Here is an 11,506-nt window from a genome sequence, read left to right as displayed (position 1 = left end):
GGGGGTAAAGTCCTGAGTCCTTGTGCCGTGGCTGGTGCCGGAGGCTGGGGGGACACACGGTGGCCTGGGGACCCCCAGGACATGCCACCACTGGGGCTTGACTGGCAAGAGCGTCCTCAAGTCAGGCAGGTCCCCACCTAAGCCTGATGGTGCTCATGCAACGCAGGGAAATCAATGGAAATTCATTGATGCTGAGCTTTCTGAGGAGCTTCCCGAGCTCTTTAAATTGTGAAAGCAGGATTTTAAAATATATATTCTTAATTATATTTATTATATAGAAAAAATATATTATTAATATATACAAGGGTAAATGGCAGAGTGAGAGGGCTCCAACGCTGCGGGGCACGGGCAGGGGATGTCACCTCCAGGGGGCCGGCTGGGGGGCTACGGGGTGCAGGAAAAGTGCAAAACGTGAGTATATCCGAAAGGATTTCTCCATTCTTGTGTTCTTGCTGGGCTTCTTGCTGCCTTACCTAACCCGCATCATGTAATTTAATTAAGTTTGTTTCATTTATTTTTTTTTAAAGTGCATGTGGGACTAGTAAACTTAATTAAAAATAAACATTGTTAAGCAGCCTGATACAGCTATAATTTGATTTAAAGTGCTGGATGATACCAACATTATAAATGTAAACTGATATGCCTTTTAAAAAAAAATATATATATAAATGAAATTCAAAATACTTCTTCATTTGCAGCAGGCTTTTTGAGCCGGGTTAATTGCGAAGGTTTCTTCCTCCTGTTTTGTTGCTGTAGGGCTTTTTTTCAAGTGGGGTAAGAAATATTTCATCCTCAAACAAATTATTGCTGGCTCATTTGTGCTCCGGGTTTCGCTGCCTTTGTTCATGCAATGCAGAATCGCCACTACCCAGAAATCAGTGCCAGAGCTCCCATTGATTTCAATGGTGCATTAGGGATAATTCGGATTTGCTTCTGGAGTAATCCCTGGATTTCAGAGGAGAAACTTTTCACCTGGCACGAGTCAAAGAGGCAGGAGTTGTCATCAGAACCTCTTCATGATGCTGTAATAAATATGTTCAATGTAACGCAATATGATATAATGCATAGTATATACGATGAGCATTGGATTTGCAGCTTTTCCTGATGTTTTTTGCTGTTTCGAACTGGCCAAGTCCACCTCCTCGCTTTCAGCAGCTCCTGAAACACCGGCTGCGTTCAGCGGATGCTTCAGCCAAGTTGTGCATCCCACACCATAACGTCCAAATATCCTGTGTTACCCCCATCAAATCCTCCTGAAATCTCCCTGCTCTGCTCAGGCAGTGCAGTGGCCACATATTCCTGCTTTTAAGTGAGAAAAAGTACTTAGTAAGTCCGAAAAACCTTCCCCGGGCTCAGGGCAGGCAGCGCCGGGTTGGGAACCGCTCTCAGGGCTGATGCTGAACAACATCGCCTCTCCTCCCCACCCACCAGCCCTTTGCAAAACTATTTACTAATTCAATACGAGACCATCAAAAGCTTTCGTTTCTCTTCTCCCCAGCAGTGAGGTTATTTCGTACAAGTCGCTGCTTTTAATCTGTTGTCAGAATTATTTGCAGAGACATTCACGGCCAGACCGGAGGTGGCTGGGTGATGGGAACCACGGCTTTCCCTTGCAGAGCTCAGGGAAGCCCCCTCCCTTAATGACACATAATCACCGCAACTGCTAATTGGTTTTGCCATCCGCATCTTGCTGGAGCTGGACAAACGGACGGGCACAAGGGTTGCACCACCACGGTTCTGCACCAACGGCAAACAGACCAGAACCAACCAAAGGCAAATAACAGAACGACTGATCAATAGTGAGACTATCACAACATAATGTATATTTTGGTGTTTGTTTTCATAAGCTGTGCGTGGAACTGTTCAAATGACACGAGGTGGTAGACTCGCAGGAAGACTTAATTCCATTTATTTTAATTTTAAAAATTAATACGTACACAAATCTAATTGAAAATGCTGCAGTCATTATATTTTCCCCTTGCTGTTAATTTTGGGTTTTATTTTTCCAGTTTCTTTTGCCTTTAATAATACATAAAAACGGTATTTTTCCCTCCTTGCTTTTAAACCTCCAGCAAGAGGGGCGAAGGAGCTGGCTGACAGATGCAGAGGAAAAGCCGAGCGGAGAGAGAAGGGAAATAAACTGCTGAAAGTAACAAAATCTTCTTCAAGCTCAGTTATTACAGTGATCTGACAGCAGCCGCGGGCACAGAGGCCAAGCCAGAAAGCATTACAGGTTTTTCACTTAACCTTCCTCCTTTAAACTTAAAACTTTACCGAACTTTATGACTGAGAAACTGTCCGAGAGGGCTCTGCAGCATCTCTGGAACACGCAGAATCCCAGCGTGAGGTTTGCAGGATTCCCGGTACCAGAAGCTATTTAATCTTGTTTGTTGAATGGAGTCCTTGAGAAACGAAGGCTTCTCTTTTTGTCTCACAAATTATTCCCAATGTGTTTCTGATTTTTGCAAGAGTAAACAAACGGAGATACTTTTCAAACCCGGGGTTGTTTGCATATACAATAACCGGCAGAAATTTGCAGGATGGCTTGGGAGAGAACAGGCAACAAAGCCTGCAGCCCCACAGCTGAGCCCAGACCCCCAGCCACACATCTCATTCCCCCGTTTCTATCAGTCAACTGTATTTTCCAGCCATGGAGACAAGATTTTCTTTTTAATTAATTTTTTACTAATCCTCCTATGCGCATTTTATTGTTGATATAAATCACGGGGCAAAAAAAAATCCCAGTGCTGTCTTTTAAATATTTATTCCCTACGACTCAGTGGAGTATGGATTCAATCCTTATCTCATGGCTATATCCTGCCTTATAGCTACCAGAGGATAACACCTTTCTCAGCCCTCTTACCTCCGAGCTCCAGCTGCCGGGACGGGGTAATACAAACCACATTGATGCCAGGGCGGGGATTTCTGCGCGTCTGCGAGCGGCCCCAGAGCTGCGGCTGCTCTTTCAGACGGGGAAACGATCTCTCCGAGGCAACTGGGATTCATCAGCCACAGCTAATTGAGCCCTGGCGGGAGCTGCCTGCTGAGCAGGAGGGTTCTTGTCCGACGATGTTCTCCATCGGCTTCTTCCGAGCCCGTCTCCGATGGGATGTTCCTGCTCTGAGCATCCCCCGAGATGTTGGGAGGGTGGCAGAGCCTCTCGTGCAGGTCCCTGCTGGTCCCCACCTGCATCCCTGCTCTGCCCCAGTAATGCTAAAAAAAAACCCCTGGTGAAATTGCCTTAATTTAACTGAATTTGCCGTTTCTGGGATAGATCAGGATGAGGAGTTGGAGGATGTGCAGAGCAGAAGCATTTGGTATTATCGATGCTGAACTTTGTCATGTATTTCAGTGAACTGGATTAATTCTGTTATGTATGGAAGTGCTTTGAGCTTGTGGAATGTGGGACAATAAAAGAGAGCAGACGCACGAAGGTAGGCAGAAATCCAGAACAAAATAAATCCATCTCCCTACAGCTTATTGCAACTCCCCTGGCCCTACACGTGCTGCGGGTCTGAGGGTCGCAGGAGCGATGGGAAAACGGAATCAAAGTGTGGGGGAGCCCATGGGGTGACCCCGAGGGGCTGTGGTGTTCGGTGGGGCTGGGGCAGCTCCTGCCATGCTGGAGCATCATCTCCTGTGGTTGTTAGTTCTGGGGAATGTCTGTGGGGCTTTGGTGCTCTGACAAAACCAGAAGAAGTTTCAAGCCCACTCATCATTAGTGGCACAGGACATGATTTATGTTCTGGGCTAAAAGACATTTTTCAGAGGGCTTTTTTTCAACGCAAACTATTTGTTTCTGGCAGTGCAGGAGCTGCCCAACCTTCTGCCTTTGGTGGCTGTGTTGTGGAAGAAGCAAAACCTGCCCTGTCGCTTGGTTTAATGTCGTTGCTCAGTCCTAAGCCTTCAAACATGGGATTGCTAACGAATTACCAATTATATTTCAATGTAAGATGTCCACCAGGTTCTCCACAGTGAGGGGCTATTGACTCCAGTAACTAATGGGCACAGACAGACACGAGCAGCTCGGAAAGGCAATATCAGCCCCAAACACAACCAGATGTGCAGAAGGTATACAACTTCTCGATGGATAAAACTTGCTGCGGAGCCAAAATCAGACTCAGCTGCAAGTTCCAGGTCTTGAGGGTTAGGAAGAGGTAAATCTTTCATACACGAGCTATAATAACAACTCAGCCTTCTGACCAAGAGTGGCAGGGCAGGGTATTAATTCGGGCAGATGCAGTAGATCAAGGGCTTGATTGGGGCTCCAGGGCCGTGGTGCCCAGACTCGTGGTGGTTATGAGGATTTCGGGGCTCTTCTCACTGCTGACAGGGCTTCTCAGGGACATTATCTGCATTCTCCTAATTTTAAATTGCAATTTATCTAGAAAAAAATACACAAGGAAAGGAGCTGACGTCAATATATTGCACATAACAAAGGAACCTATTTCGTTGCCTCCAAATCTTCCTATTTTGCAGTATGGTCTCCAACCAAGAATGGAAAAACTCTTTGCAGATCATAGCAACCCCATCCAGAGAGAAGGATTTTACATCTTGGATAAGAAGATCTCTCTTCTAGCACCTACAGGCTTGACTTGCTTTGGCCCTGAAGACCTTAGGAAGAAAACTCCAGCTGGTGAGCACTGGTCCATGTCCACCATGGCTCTGGTGAACCCCAAGAGTGTGCACGGTATCTTGGAGCTGGGACAGACCACGTTGATGGAGAAACACCATGGAGATGGTGCTGGGTGGGGGTGTCAGACCCTGGGAAGGGCTTGGGGAGCCCAACCACTGGGATGGGCACCATGAGTTGGGGAGGGGATGCTCCTCACAAGCCAAGAGCTCTGTTCCTCTCCGAAAGCCAAGGGATGCTCAGCTGGAGCCGGCTCACCCCAAGCTGCAGCTCTTCCCGGAGCCTTCCCATCTCACCTTGTTTTTACATTACTCGAGGACAGAGCTGGTTTTCCAGAGCAAATCCCCTGCTAATGTTGCTGGGATTTGAATTTATGGCCATGGGAGGTGTTGAGCCACCAGGCCAGATGGTTATTTGTTAATTTGGATGGTTTGGAGTGGTTTTTGGATCTCAACAGAACCATCCACATTTGCAAACAAGAGAAAGCCATAAGCTGAACTGTTCCTTATATTAAATCATCACATGGTTTTCTTCTTCCCTTATTGAAAAAGATTGTCTGATTTTCGGCTGTACAATTTACAGTCTGCAGCCTGTGACCCAGTGCAGCCAGAAGGAAACTTTGGAAAGGGAGATAATACCGTGGAGACAGATTTTCCTCTTCTCTGAGCTGAAATTCCTCATGACGCTGGAGATTGTTGACCAGTTAATGCTGATTTTCTTCTGCTCCAACAATACTAGCCATATATACATTTCTTTGACAGACTTCATATAGCAACTACCTGTACATTAACATACACGGATTGCATTTATGTATTTTGCACAGCTCAGTTCTATTGGGCAGCAAGTCAATCACATTTATTTATTACTTTAAAATTAAAACCAGAAAATAATATCCATCATCCCTAAGGGGATACTTGAAAAAGCAGTTTCACCCAGCTTCGCATGGAGAGTTCATGCGGTTTTAATTTCAAATACAAAGAATAGATAGCTTGGTTGGGGGTGACATCACTCTCCTTAGAAAACTTCATGTGATTCTTTTTCTTGTTTTTAAAGCTATTCTTTTACATATCTGCTGACAGATATTTGTATTGGCAGAACTTATGAAATACTAAGATTGTATCTTTTCTGTTTAATTTCAAAAGTCACTTCCTAATCAAAATGCAAGCTAACAACTCAAAACCGTTTCAGTGCTTGGAAGCTGAGTGAAAGCTTCCTTGCAAAACTCTTGATTTATTGTCCTTCTCCTTGATGTATCACCCCTACAAGCTTTTATTCTCATCCCTTTATATCTGCATTTACAGCAATAATTAGCTGTAATATCCAAGGACAGAATAACAAAACAAAGCTGAGTTTCTCCGCAGCCGGTCAATCTCTCCCAGGTGTGGGCTCAGTTTAAGGCCAGAGTTTGAGTTTATCTTTCCAGACAGGGAGGGAAAAGTCTCAAACTCGTTTTGGGACTGAGTGCTGCAGCAAAGAGGTGGCGGCAGTGGGAAGGAATCAGTGGAAAGCAAACAGTTGGAAAAGCACTCTGCACCAGAAACAGAGTGACCAGGGATAAATCATCACGTCTTGTGAGGACCCACCTTCTCCAAACCCAGGGAAGGCGGGAGCGAAGCTTAGTCCAGACATCAGGATTTGGTGAGATATTCCCCTGATGAGTAACAAATCAAGGCATCCTCCCCGGCCCCAAATCTTGGCCATCACAGGAGACCTTGGCCCGTTTTTGCTTTCAGAGCAGATGATGAGCTCAAGGCCACCAAAGGACCTTCCCCGTATGCCCCAGCACCAAGGAGGTGTCTCAAAGTATCTGGTTACTATTTAATGTGAAGCAAAGCAGAATATAGGCTGAAATTTGTAAAAATAATACCATTTTCTTATCTAAAAAGACTTTTTGCCCTCAGATTCCTACTGTGAAAGATCTCACGGCTGGTCGGGCACTAGGCGGGGTTCCCAAGAACCCGAGATGCTCTGGATTCTGCCCGGCCCCAGCACCAAGGGTTGAACGTGGCCCCGGGTCTGTCCAGGAATATAGAATAACTCAGTATCAGCTTCCCCATAACTATTTTTAATTTCGCTTCTCCTGTGTGGTTTCCCTGGCAGCTAAACAGAGAACTTGGCCTTTCCCTCCCTGTTGTCCAGGGGTGATGAGAGCCGGGGGTGGCCTTGGGGACAGGGGGTGGCCTTGGGGACAGGGGGTCCCACAGCTCCTGGGGCTCATGCAGGGTCAACTTCTCCTCCCCCTGTGCAATTCCTTGCAGTAAAGCTGAACAGGACACATTTTGGTGCCATTCTGAAGGTTTTCTACTCCATCCATGTGGTGATTTTGCTCTCTCTAAATCCCCTATTATTACACATTCTTTAAGTATTTTCTTTAAGTATTATGAGAAAAGTTCAACACAGCAGGAATTTTTCCCTTGACTTAGAAGGGGGAAGGGTCCATGTCTTGGTCTTATGTCTCTTCTCTAGGGAAATGATGATGGAGGAAAGGTGGTGCTGGATGGGATCGCTGGGCTGGCAGGGGCTTCTCAGGTGGAGCTGGCTGGATAAGGGATGGAGCAGCTTCTCTTCACTCTCACACCTCGCATGCAACCACTGGTCAAAAACCAGGAGCTGGGTTGGGAAAGGTCACCTTGAAAATGTTCCTCACAGCCCAGAAATCTTGCTTTTCCAGGAAATATGTTGAGGTTGCAGTGAGATATCGGACAGAAGCCCTTGTTGCATCACCCCAACCACCTTGGTGGTCCCAGGAAAGATCTCAACAGGACACACGACTGCAGCCAGAGCTGCTGGATGAAAGTCCTTGTGGTGGCACGTCATGTCTTGGTAGTAGAGATGCACAAGGTGGTTTCACCCTCATGAGATGCACATGGTGGTGTCACCCTCATGAGATGCACATGGTGGTGTCACCCTCATGAGATGCACATGGTGGTGTCACCCTTACCCCAGCAGCAAGCGGACATCACTGACCCTTCCCTGGCTGTGGCGGGGATCACCACTAACCCTTGTCTCATCATGAAGCGATCAGAGTCCCTTAATTTGATTGAACTCTCCCCAAATGCTCTATATATTGTTTTTACTTCACTGACTCATTTCCTTAAAGTTAAATCCTATTCCCTGTGCAGCCTTTCGAAGGGGTGGCTTATGTATAAAATAAGATAAAATAACAGAGATTTATTTTAATCTAGCTTTAACTAACGCAGCTCATGTGGCAGTGAAGAACCTCCTTAGGACCTTGCCTGACCAAGAGACTTCAGCACCCACTGTCCACCACTAAAATCTGGCCATTTCTTGCCCAGATCTGTCATTTTTTTGCCATTAAATTAATTCAGGCTGTTCCTGAGGGCGAGAACATGCTGGACCGTCCCATCACCTCCTGCTCTGGCCAGCGCAGGTGACACAGCCCGAGGGGGACAGAGAGGTCACACTGTCACCCAGTACTGGGACCCAACAGCAGAGGTTTTCCAAAGTTCATTACTGGGAAAATAAGGTGGAGAATGAAATTAAAGCTATGCTGTGGGACCGGCCATTTGAGAACATGAGGGAAAACAATCTCCTAAGTGCTGTTATAAGCTACTTCGGGGGGTTTCTGCCAAGATTTACTTAGTCTTGAGGATTTTCTGTTTAAAAAAATTGTATTTTAGAAAAAAAAAAATAAGTATTTGTTAATCCGCTAATAAGTAATTAGTTAATGGCTCACATGAAATCATAGTTACATTTAGAAAAATTAAAGTTGAATACCACAAATTCCAGGTCTCTTAGAACCCAAACCAGTGTAATTTCAGCCCACAGAAGGTTATTGAGCTGACAGGTTCACCCACTCCCATTGCAGCCCGTGTATCAGCCAAAGAACTTAGACATGGTTTTATTGCATCTTTAATGCTACCCCACAACAAACCTGCCGTCCCTTACCATGCTGATAGTGGCGGCTCTTTGCAGCACACTGCACCATCCATAAGTTTATTATATTTTTATGATATTATTTGCACATTGCAATATTCGTTATTAGCTTGCATTTCTTCAGCATAAGGTTTATCTCTACTGGATTTGAGGCAGCACATTCATTTATATTTACAACACGACAAGCAAATAGGCTGGGATCTGAAAAAGAAATATCATTGATTTCTTAGTAACAATAAGGTTGGGAAACAAGCTGGAGGTGAAAATGTCCAAGCTTTAAACTTATAATTGCAGCTTTATATAAATCTATGGCATGTCAGCTGGAGATAAGAAAGATAAAAGTATTAGATGCACAACCGAGTGCAGGTCATATTAAAATATTACCCCAAGCCACAAGCCGGGCTTGGTTTGCTTTAGGTGTTTTGTTTTGCTTTGGCAAATGCAAAGTAAATCTTGGTAAAACCAAGTGCAGCTTGAACACAATTAAATATCCCCAAATCTGCCCAGAGCGTGGTCAGGAACATCCGTGTTGGGAATTTACCTGTCTGCTTTAGCAGCCTAATGGACAGTATTAAAAGATCATTTTCAAGTTAAGCAAACACTTCTGGCATATTGCATAGCACTTGCTTTAAAATTAAGTTAGTTATTCTGAACTTTGTGCCAACTGATTATTTGCTTGATTTTCTGATGACGGTAATACGTGACATCCCATCACATCATTTGGTAAAGACAATAAGATTACAAAGCCCAAGAAGGGTCTGAGTCAGTCCTTGACAGATTAAAGCTCTCCAAGTCCCCTGAAAACCCTTCTCTGACATATTGATTTAACCTAAACCCTCAAAATGTTCCTGATTATATCATCTCAATTGGGCTTTATTTTTGTTTTACTTTTTCATTGTAGGAAATTAAAAAAAGGCTCGGTTGATCCCCGGCCAAGTTCTTGAAATGTGGTGCAATGCTAAGGAAATAAAAGATTACTCGAAATACTTTTTAATAATATGTCATGTCAGCAGAGATAAAGGTTCACACGTCGTGCCCTCAGCTGGCTTCGATCAGCGCTGGCCAGGACCCGCGCTTCACCCACCTTCTAAATCACGAGCTTACGCTCTTCTAATTATGAACATGTCTATGAAATTTGCTTCGTTTCTCTCTGTAAGAAGAACTAAAGATTTGTGTCTGTGGAGCCGATCCTGACGGGGGGAGCAGAGCAAGATAACCTCCCCAAAATCTCTGCCCCTGCCATCTATCCATTTCTCACCCCGATGGATGGGGACACCTGTGGGATAATGTGAAGGAAAACCACGTTTTGGGGGTTTTGCAGGGTTTTTGCTGGTCCCTGGATTTTGAGACACTTTGCAAAAGAAGAGAAGCATCGTTATCCTTGATAAAAGTGAAATCTGAATGTAATCAGCCTCTCCGAAGGGCACACGCTCCTGCCAAAGGCTGGGCAAGCTCTTCCCCCATGTAACCCCAAGTGCACACCGCTCCCCAAAAGCTTGGGGAAGTAAATGCAAGAAACATCCTCCCATATATTGGTTCTACAGCTTATGTGCATCTGTCCCAGTCGCTGTGGTTTGATCCGGAGCTGATACCAGGACCACGTGCATGGAGAAAATTCAGCAGCCGGGAAAGTGAGCAGCTTTCAGCCGGGTGCCCCAGGAATCTCCGGCATTCAGCACCCATATCTGCACCCGTTTGCTTCCTCCAAGGGTTTTTCTTTAGACAAACTCCTGTCTGAGTGAGATAGGCCAGGAGTTCCATGTATAAAGGTGTGTTAAAAAATGTATAAATCAGTATCCATACCTACAAATGTATAAGTGAGTATCAGCGCACAAACCCCATCGTAAGCTGAGTAACGGAATCCCTTGGAATAGGGATTTGAAGACAACAGCCTGAGCCTACAGGCTTTTTAAACTGTACATTTGACAACAGTCTTGCCAGATAGTCACTGTCTGACATTTGGGTTTGGTTGTCTCCACTAAGAAAAAGCAGTTTTTACTCCGCTGCCGGCCCAAGGCTTGGAAGAAATGTGTGCACCAGGACACAGACACAGACAAATTCAGCAAGAAATCCTGAAAAGTGAAATATTTTAGTAAACCAGTGCTCCCCCCAGGCCCCAGGAGCATCTGGAAGTGGGACAGGGAGCTCTGCAGACCATCCCCTGCCCATCCTGAAGCCACAGCTCCCTCATTCCCCAACCTGCTTTCTCAGCTGGCCTGTGAATTTTATCCCTTTCCACGTTTTTTTCCCGTTAAGGCTGGTTGGTCCCGGCTGACCCCATGCGGGGGGAGGCAGCGGGGAGGGATGCGCAGGGGATGGGGCAGGCGGACACCCACCCTCTTTAGCATTATTACCACTGCTTTACACCCCCTCCCTCCCCCCAAATAAAGACTAAGCCCCAGAATCCCCCTTAGTGCCAGCTCTGGGGAGGGTGCCTGGATGGAAAATGAATCAGTGCAGTGCAATCAAGCTTTTGCAGGGTGGGGAGGTCCCCAATAGGGGCCCAAAAATTGCTGTGCGAATTCATCGCAGCCCGTTGCCTGCACAGCTGAGTGTCCCTGCCAGGTCCCCTGCTCGGCCCGGAGCCCCCTCAGCCCCGGCCCAGGTGGAAAACTGGAATTGCTGTCCTTAGTTCAGCGCAGTTGCTGCTGCTGGGATCGCCTTGAAGCGGAGCAGTGGAACCATCCCGGGGGTGATGCCGGAGCAGGCGGGCGGGGGCTGCCTTTAGAAAATAATAGTAATATAAATTTTAGAAACACACATATGCAAAAAGGAAGAGGCAACATAGACAAAACAACCAAAAAAACAACCAAACGAACAAAAAACCAACCGAAAATGGGGGACAAGCCCATCTGCCTGTCCAGCATTGTCCCATAGTCTGGGGGTGACACTGTCATGCCGGGGACACCGGAGGGACCGCATGTGACCAGCCCGGCTCCAGCAAAGCCCCCGCGCAGCCAGGCCTAGAGCAGACAC

Source organism: Streptopelia decaocto (assembly GCF_964273445.1).
Source record: "Streptopelia decaocto genome assembly, chromosome: 10".
In the NCBI taxonomy this organism is placed as follows: domain Eukaryota; kingdom Metazoa; phylum Chordata; class Aves; order Columbiformes; family Columbidae; genus Streptopelia; species Streptopelia decaocto.
This window is presented reverse-complemented; position numbering follows the sequence as displayed.